The 15,002-nt window shown below is 44.1% G+C and overlaps 2 long non-coding RNA genes across 3 annotated transcripts; both read left to right on the top strand.

Moving 5' to 3' along the window:
• Positions 1-296: 296 nt before the first annotated feature.
• On the top strand, positions 297-9,390 carry LOC131924619 (uncharacterized). Of its 2 annotated transcripts, none has more exons than XR_009382947.1 (3): positions 297-363; positions 8,033-8,129; positions 9,203-9,390. It is a non-coding gene; the product is annotated as an uncharacterized LOC131924619 (long non-coding RNA). The 2 variants fall into 2 exon arrangements; XR_009382946.1 differs by lacking the exon at positions 297-363 and adding an exon at positions 7,180-7,385.
• Positions 9,391-10,051: 661 nt separating this feature from the next.
• LOC131924526 (uncharacterized) lies at positions 10,052-12,751 on the top strand. Its single transcript, XR_009382931.1, has 2 exons — positions 10,052-10,227; positions 12,546-12,751. It is a non-coding gene; the product is annotated as an uncharacterized LOC131924526 (long non-coding RNA).
• The last annotated feature ends 2,251 nt before the right edge of the window (positions 12,752-15,002 follow it).

The raw sequence follows: 15,002 nt of genomic DNA, 5'->3' as shown, positions 1-15,002 counted from the left end.
GATAAAACTTCCTCTCCCTCTGTCTCTTCCTCTCTATTTTATTTTACCCCAAAGTGTCCCCTTAGGTTTTCAAAGCCATTTCCACCAACCCTTCAATTGTCCATTTGGCTAAAGAGCCAGCTCCCAGGAATCAGAACCAGGAGAACATACACTACTTCCACACATTCAGAATCTCATAAATGTCGGAGATGCAGTTGATGGTTGCTAGGCTGCGGCTGAATTCCCTTTCATCCTATCCCATTATATTATAATTTGGACATGTTGGATTGTTGACTTTTTCCCCTCTTTTTATTCCTAGGGGAAACACTTTGATAACTGAGCTGTGGTGTTTAACGGTACCAGTTCTGAGGCAACGACTTTCAGGTGTTTCATGCCATTTCTTTTCATATCGTCAAACAAAAGCATGAAAAGGATTCTCAGGCCAGCCATACCACTGACAAAGTTAAAACGAATGAAAATGACTAAGGCCTGAAAGCTGCTCTCTTTGGTCCCAATGGGACTTAACTTCAAGACACCTGGAGGAGAGGGCACCGCACGAAACCAGTTCAACTGGTAGGCATCTACACCAGGTAAAGCAAGAGTCAACATGGAAGTGTTGTAGCCCTGTGCTCTTCAGCCTAAGAACATCCTGAAAACTCCATCTTGCTATGATAGCAACTCTGACCATGGGTATCAGGAGCGAGGATCTGAAATCCACAGATTTCAGGTAAATGATAGATGACAACCTAGAGGCCATGTCCAACCAGACCTGTTCTGTAAATAAGTTGTACTGGAACAGAGTCAGGGCTCACCATTCTATGTTATTTATTAGTGTTTTCACCCTATAGTGAGTTGAGAAGGTGCATCATAGACCACGAGAAAAACCAAAATACTGCCTGGCCTTTTATAGTAAGTAATTGCTCACTCTTGTTCTAGAATATTATGTTGGGAAGCCCCATCTAGTCTCAGAAGATAAGAATATGTCTCTCTGAATTTATGTCTGTCCAATACCTGGAGAGGGAAGAGCAGCATGGTGGGAAAGATGTGTGAGAGAAGATTCTGCATGAAACAGTCGCCTAACACTCTTCCCAAGCCTTGGGAGGGCATAGATTAGCAGCTCAGAAGCTGGTACCAAGGATGAAGGAAATGATGTCAGAGAGAAGAGATGGATTAGGGTTGGCAAGAGAGCTCAGGGGGTAAAAGTGCTTCCTGCACACATCTGCTGACCTTAGTCTCTTGAACCCAAAGCAGATGGAAAGAACTGAATCCTGTAGGTGTCCCTCTGACCTTGACCAAATGTGCTCTGTGGCATGAATATACCTATACCTGTACTCACATACACATACACACAAACACACACACACACACACACACACACACACACACACACACACACCCTAAACATATAATAAATTACGGAGGCAGGAGAGATGGACCTGAGGAGTTTGGTTCCCAGCACCCATGACTGACAACTTACAACCTCCTGTAACTCCAGTTCCAGGTGCATCTGCTGTGTCTGGTATGGGGGTATCCCCACACAAATGTACATACCTATTGTCTTAGTTACTGTTCTGTTGTTGTGAAGAGACACCATGACTGAGACAATTCTTACAAAAGACAGCATTTAACTGGGGAGCTTGCTCATAGTTTCAGACAGTGCGTTATCATCATGGCAGGAGACAGACATGACTCCGGAGCAGTAGCTGTGAGCTTTACATCCTGATCCATAGGCAGCAGGCAAGAAAAGAGGCTCTGGGCCTGGCATGGGCTTTTGAAACCTCAAAGCCCACTCCCAGTGGCACACCTCCTCCAACAAGGCCACATCTACTCTAGCAAGGACACACCTACTCTAGCAGGGTCACACTTCCTAATCCTTCCAGACTAATGTTTGTGACCCTTTAATATAGTTCCTTATGTTGTAGTGACCCCCAACTGTAAAAGTATTTTCGCTGCTACTTCATAATTATAATTTTGCTACTGTTATGAATCTTAATGTAAACATCTGTGTTTTCTGATGGTCTTAGGAGACCCCTGTGAAAGGGTGTTCCACCCCCCCAAAGGGATCGTGACCCACAGGTTGAGAACCACTGTTTCAAACAGTTCGCCAACTAGGGACTACACATTCAACTATGTAAGACTATTGGGGCCATTCTCATTCAAACCACCAGCACCCACATACACATACATACACACACACACACACACACACACACACACACACACACACATACACACATACACACACATACACACACATATACACACACACATACACACATACACACACATATACACACACACATACACATATACACACACATACACACATACACACACACACATACACACACACATACACACACATACACACATACACACACATATACACACACATACACACATACACACACACATACACACACACATACACATATACACACACACACACATACACACACATACACATATATACACACACACATACACACACACATACGCATACACACACACACACACACACACACACACACAGATCTACACACAAATAATGACATAAATCTTTAAAAGTAATACATTTTTAAAAGTTTCAAAGGAGTGAACTATGACTAGGGATGATTTAAAAAGCTTTGAGAATCCAAGACAAATTCAATAAACTTTTTCTATTGTGTCAATTGATTCCTATACATTGGGAATATAGAAGATATTTGAAGCAAACTCTTTTTTTTAAACATAATTTCTTTATTGATTCTTTGGGAATTTCACCTCATGCACTCTAATTCCACTCACCTTCCAGGCCCCCCATACCCTCCCCTCACCCCTGCAGCACCCCCCCCAAAGAAAACTTTTTAAAAGTCAAACCAAAACAAAATAAAGCCAGCAAACGAACAAAAATAAGAACAAAATAAAAACCAAAAAATCTTCCATCTTTCCGGCCTCTCCAACACCTCTTCATTCGTCCTGGTGGCATTGGGAATGGTGTGTCATACAGTATACCCCTTTGTCCAACCAGCTTTACTAGCAAATGTTCGTTGCAATGAGTCATTGGTTTGGTTCAAGGCCTCCGGTTTCTGGTACACCATCACCACTGGATCCTCACCGGAACTCCTCTGGGATATCCCGAGGCTGCCCTGAGTCATGGAGATCCTGCAGTTATCATTCCACAGGACCAGTCCCTTCACGAGCTCCAACAGGTCCTAGATGGGGTAGTTGTTAGGGTGGGCCGACCCAGAGACTGGCTGTGGGCCTGGATGGTAGCTGAGCTGGTCGGTCCAGGCCACTGGGGCCGCCCGCCTCAGGCAAGGGGGCAGAGCCAGTTCCACTACATCCATGCCATCAGGGTCAGTTCTCCCTTGCCTGTGGTGAGGGGTGGGGCCATCTCTCCTGAGTGCAAGGGCCAGCTCTCTTGTGCAGTGTCCAGCGAGAGGAAGGGCCATCTTTTCCAGGGCCAGCGAAGGGTGGGCCGGCTCAGCATGGCCCTGTGATTTCATCATGCATAATTCCATGGCCCCCTGAGGTGACACGGGCCACAGACATCAACACAGACCCAAGCTGCAACTGGACCACAGACCCAGACATGGTCCTTGGCAGCAGCCGGGTCTGGATGTCACTGTTGCTCCAGGTAGCGGTGAAGGCCACTCAGATTGGCATGGTCCCAGCCACAATGTGGTCCTCAGACACTAACGTGGCCCTAAACCTTGCGCATCCCACTCAGATCTGTATGGCCCTGGCTGCAGCATGGCCCTCGGACCCCAACACGGACTCAGGCAGCTGACCTGACCCTGGGCATCCACATGGCCCTAGGTGGCAATGGGAACCATGGACATCAACCCAGACCCTGGCTGCTACAGGGCCACAGACCCAGACATGGCCCTTGGCAGCAGCCCGATGGCCCCGGGTGGTAGCACAGGGCACCCAGATATGTATAGCCCCAGCTGCAGCATGGCCTCCAGATTCCAATAAGGCCACAGGTTGTGGCCCAGACCCCAGACCTCCGCGTGGGCCCTGGTGGCTACTTGGGCCACAGATTTCAACGCAGACCATGACTGTGGTAGGACCACGGACTCCGACACGGTCCTCAGCAGCAGCCTGGGTCTAGATGATGAAGGATAACTCTTTTATGAATTTATTAAAGTTCAGAAAGCAAGACATTGTTCCTATGTTTGGTTGATGTCCCTGAGAGGCTTGCTCTTTTTTTGAGGGGAGGCAGGGGGGCTGGGAGATTGGATTTGTGGGAGAGGTGAGGGGGAAATTGTGGTCAAGATGTAATACATGAGAAAGGAATTTTTTTTTTAAAGTCACCTTCCTTGAAGAAAGAGCTTCATGTCTTCATTCTCCATGTGCATAAACACTCACTCGCTCACACTCCTCCTATCATGCAAAGCTTCCGTTCTGGGGATAAGGACACTTTTTGGATGCAGATCCTGGAGTCAGACCATTTTTATCTAGTAGTCAGCAGTAATGTCTTTCAAGCGAGATTAAATGCAGCACTTGAAAATAGGTGAAGAGCATATTTTCACTATTCCCTGGCTGCTAAAGGCATATTTCTACCTTACAGACTCAGAATAGAACCTTATTAAAAAGGGGGGGGGGCAACTCCAAAGTGTCTAATGATTCTGAGAATATGGAATTAGAAATACTTTGATTGGCTAAATTTAAAAATCTGAAATTATGAGAAGACACAAATGGCAAACACCTTGAAAATGAAAAGCCAGTCAAGCGAGCCTGGCTTCCTTCCTTGCCGCACTCATGAAGGAGAAGCAACGAGCACAATCCATCCGGGCTTCAGGACACGCCTGCCAGCATTTTTCATGACATTTCTTCTCAGTGGGCTGGGAACACACAGCCTGGATCATGGCGCTGTCAAGTGGCTGAAGGGTAGCAATCAAAGAGGAGCTGTCAGTGACTTCTTGTCATCCTGAGGACATTTATCAAGTGGTGTCCATCCGGAAGGGCTGGTTACGGACCAGAGTTCTCCAGAGGGTGATGGAAGTGAGAGCAAGTTCAATGAATTTGCTGATAACACCAATCTGAGCAGCTGCATGGCAGGAACAGCTTTCAGTGACCTTGATTAAGCCGGGCGGGTAGTGAGAGACACTCTCGGAGCCAGGATGCCAGGCCAAGACACAGTGGGCAGACGTTATACGAAGGGAGGCTTAGGTATGCTGCAGTCAAATTCGGCAGTGTTTTATTTTCAACATTTTCTGAAGCACTATAATTAATTAGCAGCCCTCCGTGATGCCAAGTGGTTCGCAGCTACTTTAGTATACTAGTTTATGAATTTGCAAAATGGAGACTCAGAGATCTGTCTCACAACATTCTGAAATTCAGATTACCTTGAAGTATTTGATAGATACAAGGGCTGAGCATCGGAAGCCCCCTCCTCTCTGTTTGCCCGCCCTTGTGGACTGAGAAACAAAAGTCCTGATAACGACGATGTAGAAACTCGAAAGGAAGGAAAAAACAAAAATTCTCTGAAAAGGGAAAATATTGGCCGCAAGCCTTCAACCCCCTTCTGATGAATCACACATTAGTTCTTAATTAATATTTCAGCCATCAATTAGGAGGCTGCTTCCAAATTACACTATGGCTATAATTTTAAGAAATCCACCTTCAGCAATTATAGAAGGCAGAGAATGACTTCTGCTTTCATTTGTTGATCCTGCAGAGGATGAATCTCCTGTGGTGGCTGCTCAGTAGCTGCCGGTCTTATTTGCCTTGTGAGTTTTCAGAGGGAATGAACGTAAGTTCAGTACAGAATAGTAACTTCAGGGCAAGTGTTCCGGATCCCTGTGTGGGTGAGGCATTCCTCTGGGAAGGACATTCCTCTGGGAACTAGACTGGAGCGAGCAGCCAGGCACAACACCTGCAACACAGACTGGCTCTGAAATCCCCCTCTGAGTTTAGACAGGGCAAGTCAGGAGAGGTCCTAAGTTGGATCCTCTTGGTAACAGAAGCTGACAGATCTGATACTTGGGGCAGTGGGCTGTCTGGCTGAGTAATGAGGAATCCAGCTGGTGTCCTTGCACAATCTCTTTCAAAAGCCAATGAAAATTTGTCCTTAAAGGCAGATTCCCTGGTGAACAAAGATGAGGTAGAAATGTTTCTTCTCCAAATTCTTTAAATCCAAGTGCAGTAAACAAAGACCCAGAGAGTGGAATACCTCTTCCCTCATTCACACTCAGCCCACTGCTTTGTTTGTGTTGTTGTTGATAGTAATTGGTGCTGGTTACAGAGAGAGAACACAGAGAGAGAGGGGTGGAGGTCCACGTCCAGCTTTTTAAGGCACAGGTTGTGTGACCACGTAATCACCAGTGCCTGCTGATGACGTAATACACAAGACCCCAAGCTGCACATGTACAGGATCCTAATAGTTGTTGTTTTACTATTTTTTTTTATTTTTGAGACTGGTCTCACTGGAATTCACTATTTAGATCAGGCTGGTCTCAAACTCACAGAGATCTGCCCGCCTCTGCCTCTAAGGGTTCACCGTACGATGCCTGGCCATAGCTCATTGATTTTATTTTATCCAAATAAGTGACTTGGACAGGGGGTTTACCTAGTGTCTTAGTTAGGATTTCTAACACTGTGAAGAGACACCATGACTCTGGCAGCTCTTACAAAGGAAAACATTTAACTGAGGTGGTGGCTTACAGTTTCAGAGGTTCAGTCCATTATCATCAAGGCAGGGAGCATGGTGGTGTGCAGGCAGACATGGTGCTAGCTGCATCTTGATAAGAAGGCCACAGGAATAGGACTGACACTGGGCGTAGCTTGAACATAGGAGACCTGAAAGCCTACCCCCACAGTGACACACTTCCTCCAACAAGGCCACACCTCCTAATAGTGCCTTTCCCTTTGGGGGCCATTTCCTTTCAAACCACCATACCTCGCATGCATGAAGCCTTACCCTCAGAGTCCCCACCAATCATCATGACAGTGACCTCACAGTAAGTCTCCCCACAAGTGACACGTTAAGCACTGTGTATGAAATTGCATAAACCCACCTCATCTTATCATTCTGCATCCAAAGAAAGGCGATTGCTTTGAGTCGACTCTTAGCACAAGTTACCCTCTGACTAGGATATTTTGGGGGACAGTGATCTCTTTTATTTGCTGCTTTATCCTCAGTGGTTTGCACAAAAGAATTAATTTTTTTTTTTTAAATAATGGGAGTTCAGCAGAAAGGTAGAATTGGGAACTTGCCAGAAACAGGGAAGCTTATTTTATTTTATTTCAGGGTCCTGTGTCTCCCATGCTGGTCTTGAATTCATTATGTAGTTATAGCAAGGATGACCTTGAACTGATCTCTCCACCCCACCAAGTGCTAGGAATACAGACCAGGGCTGCACAACGGTGCCTGATTTCCTCAGTGCTGGAGTTCCAACGCAGGCCTTCCTTCAGACGAGGTAAGCACTCTCCCAATTAAGTCATGTCCTCCTCCTTCAAAGAATATGTGTTCCTTCAGAGCTCTCCATTGCATGTGCTGAAGGCTGCAACCTTTGCTTCCATTGGGAGATTGGGCTGAAAATGGAATTTCTTGAAGTACTTTAAAAATCAACCTACAGAGGGCTGGAAAGATTGCTCAGCACTGAAGAGCTCTGGTTGCTCTTCCAGAGAACCCAGAGCACCCACAAGGAGGCTCACAACTGTCTGTAATTCTAATTTGAGGGAATCTGACACCCTCTTCTGGCCTCTACAGCACCTGGCGTGTACATGGTGCAGACACACATGAAAATACTCCAGAATGACAATAAATGGGAATTATTGGTGAAAAGTCCTACCCGACCCCTGAACCTAGGCATCTTATGCACATTAAGCACATGATTTATCACTGTGCCACATCCCCAGGTTCTTCACCATGAGTTTTTGTTTTGACTGTTGTGGTTTGAATAGGGAAGACCTCCATAGGCTCATAGATTTGAATGATTGGTCACCAGGGAGTGGCACTACTAGGAAGTTGGTCTTTTGGAGGAAGTGTGTCCATGGGAGTAGGCTTTGAAGTTTCAGAATCTCAAGACATACCCAGTCTCTCCTCTTTGGCTTTTCCCTGCAGATCAGGAAGTAGAGTTCTTAGCTACTCTCCAGCACCATGTCTACCTGCATGCTGCCATGCTTCCCACCATGATGACAATGGACTAAACTTCTGACCTGTAAGCAAGCCTCTGTGAAATGTTTTCTTTTATAAGAGTTGCCATGATTATGGTGCCCCTTCACAGCAATAGAAACCCCAAGACAGCTGTTATTTCTAGAATATAAAAATAGCTGCAGTGATTTATCAGTTTAGAGGAACATAACCGAGAGGAAGTGGAGATTTACTTTATGAAATGGATTGTCATGGTTATAAAGGCTGTAGAGACCCACAGAGGTTTCCTAGTGAGAACTTACTCAGGGTCTGAGAATCTGAGCTTGCTTTATTATAGCACGAATCTTAAAAGGTCTTATTAAATAAAAAACATGGGAGCCAGGTATTGGGGTGAATGCTGAAAGATCAGAGAAGCAGAACAAGCCAGAGCTAACCTCGCCAACTTCTCAGCCGATCCTGTTTCCAAGAATCCTCAGAATGGAAGCCTCTGGGTCCCCTCACCTGAATGGATCTCAGCTGAACTGCTGCTAAAAGCCTAAAAGTTTAAAAAACTCCTAGTTCCTGATCCTCACACCTTGTATACCTTTCTGCTCCTTGCCATCACTTCCTGGGATTAAAGGAGTGTGTAATTCCCAAGCAAGACATGAGATCTCAAGTGCTGGGATTAAAGGTGTGGGTCACCATTCCTGGCTGTTTCCAGTGTGGCCTTGAACTCACAGAGACCCAGATGGATCTCTGCCTCTGGAATGCTAGGATTAAAGATGTGTGCTACCACTGCCTAACCTCTATGTTTAACATAGTGGCTGTTCTGTTCTCTGGCCCCCAGGTAAATTTATTGGGGTACACAATATATCAACCACACTTTACCCAGCAGGGCTGCATAAGGGATGATTTGACCACAGGTGTGGTTACCAGATGTTTGGAAGGGTCTACAGATGGCTGTGCAGTGTGCTTTGATCTATCAAGGGGGAAGTCTTTTGCCCTGCCCCTTGGTATTGTAATAAAAAAGCCCTTTTGAAGAGGCAGGAGGGACTGTTGGGTTTTGATCTAGGTCCTCCCGAAGCTATTTTGTGCTTCTGTCTTTCTCCTCTTCATTATCTTTCTATATAAAAGTTTCTTATCCCTCTCTCCTCCTCAAAGGAACTCTTTTAAAAGGAGGGAGCTGGCCTCCCACAAGAAGCACAGTGAGGCAAACGGTGCAGTGTGGTATGATGGGCTATGGGGTTCAGGGAAGAGGTATAGTCTATTTTCTAAGATCTTCAACTGATTAAATGAGGTTCTCCCACATCATGTATAGTAGACAAGCTACTCAAAGTTCACTAATTTAAGTCTCCTGCAAAATTCACCTTTATAGAAATATCAAGAACAGTGTTTGACCAATTGTGTGGTCACTAAGGCTCAGACAAGTTGACACATAAAATTAGCTGTCACATGAAGCTTACATATACATATATACATATATATGTATATATATATACATATATATATATATGTATAATATTCCTGTTTTATTTCTTTATTTACTTTAGGATCCCTGAGATGAGAGGTTGCAGGAAAGGTGGTGACTGATAAATAAGTGACTTGTTTTTTGCATAATAAGCCCATAAAGACATGATGAATAACAGTCAAAATTACTCTGACCATTAAAGGATTTGGTATGTTAGAGAAACAATGCTAAATTCCTCAACCACTTAAATAAAGTAATTTGTATTTATTTGCATGCTTAAAAATATTGGCCTGATTACGGAAGGTCTTGTAACATGAACATCTTTCTCTCTCTCTCTCTCTCTCTCTCTCTCTCTCTCTCTCTCTCTCTCTCTCTCTTCTCTCTCTCTCTCTCTCTCTCTCTCTCTCTCTCTTCTCTCTCTCTCTCTCTCTCTCTCTCTCTCTCTCTCTCTCTCTCTCTCTCATATTTATTTATTTTTGTTTTACATGTGTGGGTGTTTTGCCTGCATGTATTCATGTGCACTATTTGTGTGTCTAGTGCTCTAGGAGAGGATGCTGGATTCACTAGAACTGGGGTTACAAATGATTGAGAAAGAGCTACCACGTGGGTGCTCTGAACCAAACCCAGGTTCTCTACAAGTGCTCCTAACCTCTCAGGCGTCTCTCCTAATATCAACATTTCTGATGGAGGAGATCTAAGAGAATATGGGCTTTGGTTGGTAAGTACAAAGAGCATCAATGCTGTACATGGCTTTTCTGAACTTGCAAGAACGTATTAGGCAATATCTCAAGGCTCATAAAAAGATCCACAAAGAGGCTTGCAATCCCAGAACTGATCAATACAAGCTACATAGAATTGGAGATTACTATAAAATGTGTTAATTCTTACAGCAAAAAGTACACAATATATATGTGGTGTGTGCTTGTGTGTATGTGTCTGGTGGGCAGAAATTGATATGTATGGTATGTATACATTGTAAACACTTGCTTTCTATCTTATCAAAAGCACTGAACTCTATGCCATATAGTATTTTGTAGGTCATTGTTAATCCCACTGGTCGAGAATAAGACTACTACCACAATTTAAAGCCAAATTTGAAACAAGCTTTAATTAAATACTGGCCAGGTGGATGGACTCTGGTCAAGTTCATCTCTAGGTTTCCAGAAAATGGCCCTGAGTCACAGTTTACAGCTTGAGTATTTCCCATCAGATCCAATCAGGAGCAAGCATACATCCTGACATACCTCAAGCCTATATCCTATCAGAGCAAGCGTAACATCCTGATGTATTTCCTGCCTATGAACCTCCCTGCCCACATGTGATCAAGCACATCCCGTGTAGATGGGTCACACAAGCTTGTTTAGGGGAGTGAAAACATGTGACTTGCTATCTCCGTACACAACAGCCTCCAGCATTTTAGGAACTATCTGTCCTCAGGCAAGAGGCTTGCAGATCAGAGGCATTTTTGTTTCATGAATCTCTAAGGCATAGTAATTAAATCTTAAAATGTAACTTTGGCTCTCACATCATATCTGAAAGATGTTGCATTGTGGGATAAGATATATTACCATTTAATGTGTCAGCATAGATTTGGAAGTCCATAAAGGCCTGACAATAAATGTCTACAAAAACTAGTAACCATGTGAGTACACCTAATGCCACGACCTGCATTTTCCCAGCACTTGGGACCATGTTCAACAAAGCTTCTCTTTTATCAAGGAATAAAAAGAGTAACCTTTTAATCGATTTGATACTGAATATTCTCTTTCGAGCATAGCTTCAGAAAGAATTATCAAAATAGGAGGTCAGGAAAATGCCAGCAAGAACAAAGTTCGCCCACCAGATCGACACTAACAGCTCTAATTTTACATTTCTATTTCTTTCTCAGATCCCTGATGTATTGTAATTCACATATGAACTGAGGTCATTCTGCCCTTTCAGATTAAAATAAAGTTGGAATCCATCCCTGTCGTCTGTCCTGTGGGAAGCATAGTGCTTTATGCTTTCACAGAATTCTTAGAGCTCATGTTCCTGGGGACAAATGTGTTCAGGGTTCCTGCTTCTACTGTTCTCCTGATTCATTTTGTCTGACCCTCTGTGATAGTGTTTCCTAGAGAAACAGAACCAACTGGATGGATGGATGGACAGACAGACAAGTGAGAGGGCACTGATTCACAATTATGGAGGTTGAGAAGCTCCCTCCTGTACCACATGCAAGCTGTAGTACTTGGGATACCATTAAGAGTGGCTTGGGTCAGGTCTGATCGCCTTAGAAACAGGTCCGGAGGCAGCACCATCTGAGGACAAAAGTCAGAGAGCCCAGATCTCTGCATGTCCAATGTATCTCAGGCAACGTCTGTGCCTGCTCCCATGGGGCCAGCACTGAGGATCTCCTTACTCAGTCCACTCATTCAAGTGTTAATCTCTTCCAGAAACACCCTGGGAGACATGCCTTGAATGCCTGCTTCCCCTGCTAATGTGGGTGTCTCTTAGTCCAGTCAAAGTGCCACCTGAAATGAAGCATCACAACTCAGATCCTCCCTCCCATCCTCTGCTTTCCTTTGCTGAGCACTGCCCCAGATGTTAACTGTCGTCCCCTTCATTTTTGAGAAAACATACAGATAAGGAATTGGAGTGTGTAGTAGATTTGAAGACCAAGGGAAGCAGAGCGGTTAGATCATAGCAAATGGACAACTTCTAAATACATGTATGAGTGTACCGCTGTGTGTGCGTGGATCCGGCTCTGGTCACTTGTCCTGGCTTCATTTCCTTGGCATCCTCCATCTGTGCCTTTCCTCCCCTTCTCCACCTCATCACCGCATTTCTGTTATTTCTCTTTGAGGCGGTCCAGTCTCACTGCAGGTAACACCCTTAGGGGCTCCATCTTCACTCAAAAAGGGGTCTGTCAAAGTGTGTCTAAGTCAGTGGCAAGGCTGCCAGCTATTAAAATAGACTTCTTATCTGGCACCTTTAAAGGTGACATTGAGAGTCCTGATTTGCTCACTCCATGCCCCTGTCTCCCTCTTCCCAATGCAGATCTTCATGGGCCAAACTACGGAAGAAAACTACCCAGACTTCCCACAGTACTTCGTAATTTCATCTTTTCCTGAACTCTCCGAGCATTTCCTTCTAAAGAGTGAATGTCTTCTTTAAAATCCTACCATGAAATTCTTATCCCTCCAAGGAGATTGCTGTGTAAACTTTGTGTAATAAGAAGCAATTAAAATGTCTGTGTAGATTCATAGATAGACTTTTATTTCCAAAAATATTGCTGCTTCTACGGTGAAAAGTTCTCTGCTTGTGATATTGAAATTAGTCTATATCTAGGAAACTAGAAAGCCGAGTCTGTATCATATTAGAAAGTGGCAGAGACACTAAAGTACAGAAGAAAGATGCTTGAATGTGAACACCTCTCACTAGATCAGGACTATTTGGATACCTTCATTGGCAACCACTAACAATTAGTTGTGGGTACATCCAAAAACCTTCGTTTAATAAGTATCTCAAAATAGTCCCTTTTCTTTGGAGCAGAAAGTACATTTTAGGAAATGACTTGGTGGAACATTTTACCCAGATGGAGCTATCAGTTTTCAGAGATTTCATTTCCTTTATTTTAAGGGGGGTGGAGTGGGGGATCCCTTTTCAGGGTTTACTGCACACTACCATTAAAGTATGCATTGATTACATTCCTTAGTTCCCCTCACCACCCTCTGAGGTAGCCATCTTTCCCTCTATTGCATTTATGAGAATACTGAGGCTTAAAGAAGTTGACTCACTCATCCATGATCAAAAGGTGTTGTTGGCACACTCAAGTTTGTGAGCTAGGACCCTGGCAAGGAGTGCTTGGCACATTAAAACATGGCAGCTGGGAGAGCTTAATGAAGGGGTGTTTCTTTATTAAGATGAGGGCAGGATTAGCAGCATCAGCAAGGGGCAGGAGAGCACACAGGGCTAGGAACAGTGGCAGCCATATCCCCTAAAGACCTTGGGGACAAAGGGAAGAACAGTCACTGGACCAGGGAGAGACCTGTACTCATGGGAGGAGCCATATGGTACAGAGGCTGGAGCTTTAGATAGAGAAGAGAAGGTGCTGCCAAACTACTGCCCAAGGGAGCAGAGAGTGACAGAATAAATTGTTTGAGCAGTTTGTCTTATTGTCTGATTTCCTACAAATACCTCCCATTGACACAACCCGAAGGCAATGGACAGAAAACCTGGTTGACAGTCTAAAAATATGAGTCTCCTCGGGCAAAGAATGGGATAGGCAAGGTGGAAAGAGGGTCTAGAGAAGATGTCAGGACTGTTCAGCACTTCAGGCATTTCTGCAGAGCCTGAGTCCTTGACCACCCCATCATACCTTACAGGTAAATTGATGCTTCCCAGAAGAGGGCTTCCTCTGTATAAATATGACAGTGTGGAAGGAGTAGGAGAGCAGAAGTTAGCAATGTCACAAAATGGCTGACACAGAGTCTAAGCCCCCTTCCCTCTGGATTGTGTACCACAAGCTTTCCAACAATTGACATAGACTCCTATGCTGTGACATGGAGTCAAAGTATACAACCCTAAAGCAAAGGGGCTTCCCTTAGATGGTGCATCATTTAGAATGGTAGAATCAAAACAATGACAGCTGGAAAGTAAGACAAGTGTCAGCAACCCATTGTTTATTTTTTGGTAAAACAGAAACACTAGGAGATCACAGTGTGATATTTATGGAGTCTGGCTTCATGGACAACCTTCCAAGGTCGTGAGAGGTGAATGACAACCCCAGCAGATGCTTAGATCTTAACTGATGAGATCCATAAAGATGCTACCTTGAATGGCTGAAAAGATTTGGCTGATACAGTTGAGATTTTATTTACTTGTTTTTTTTTAAATATTTATTTATTTGTTTGTTTGTTTTTGAGATAAGGTCTATCATTGACCTAGAACCTACCAAGTAGGCTAAACTGTCTGGATAGTGAGCCTCAAGGATCTGTTAATGCTACAGGTACCAGGAGGAAGACCACTGACCTAAATCATCATAGCTAAAATAATTAAAGCAAGGCTTTTATTCATGTACATAGGCTGACTCCCCCTAAGGCAGGGTTCAAGGGGTCAGTATTGGACATGAGGAAGACAAGGTTTTTATAATTCAGGGGTGGGGCTTTCCAAATGGCAGATTTGGTGGCCAATATAGGTAAGGTTACAGAAGCTGAACATAAGCATAAGTTGGTTATAACAACCTTTTGAAAGAAAGACATGATTGCAAGGTGGTCATAACAACAGGTGGTCATAATAACCTTTGAAACAAAACAAAGGCATGGTTGCCATTTCCTGAAACAGGCAGAACAGAATCATTTTTAATAGTGTGGTTGATATATTGTGGACCCCAATAAACTTATCTGGGGGTCAGAGAACAGAACAGCCACTATGTTAAACGTAGGTTTAGGCAGTAGTTGTACATGCCTTTAATCCTAGTATTCAGGAGGCAGAGAGCCATCTGGATCTCTGTGA

The sequence above is a fragment of the Peromyscus eremicus genome, chromosome 14, assembly GCF_949786415.1.
Source record: "Peromyscus eremicus chromosome 14, PerEre_H2_v1, whole genome shotgun sequence".
Taxonomy (NCBI): Eukaryota; Metazoa; Chordata; class Mammalia; order Rodentia; family Cricetidae; genus Peromyscus; species Peromyscus eremicus.
The sequence above is the reverse complement of the archived record's forward strand: the minus strand, read 5'-3'. Positions and strand labels throughout refer to the sequence as shown.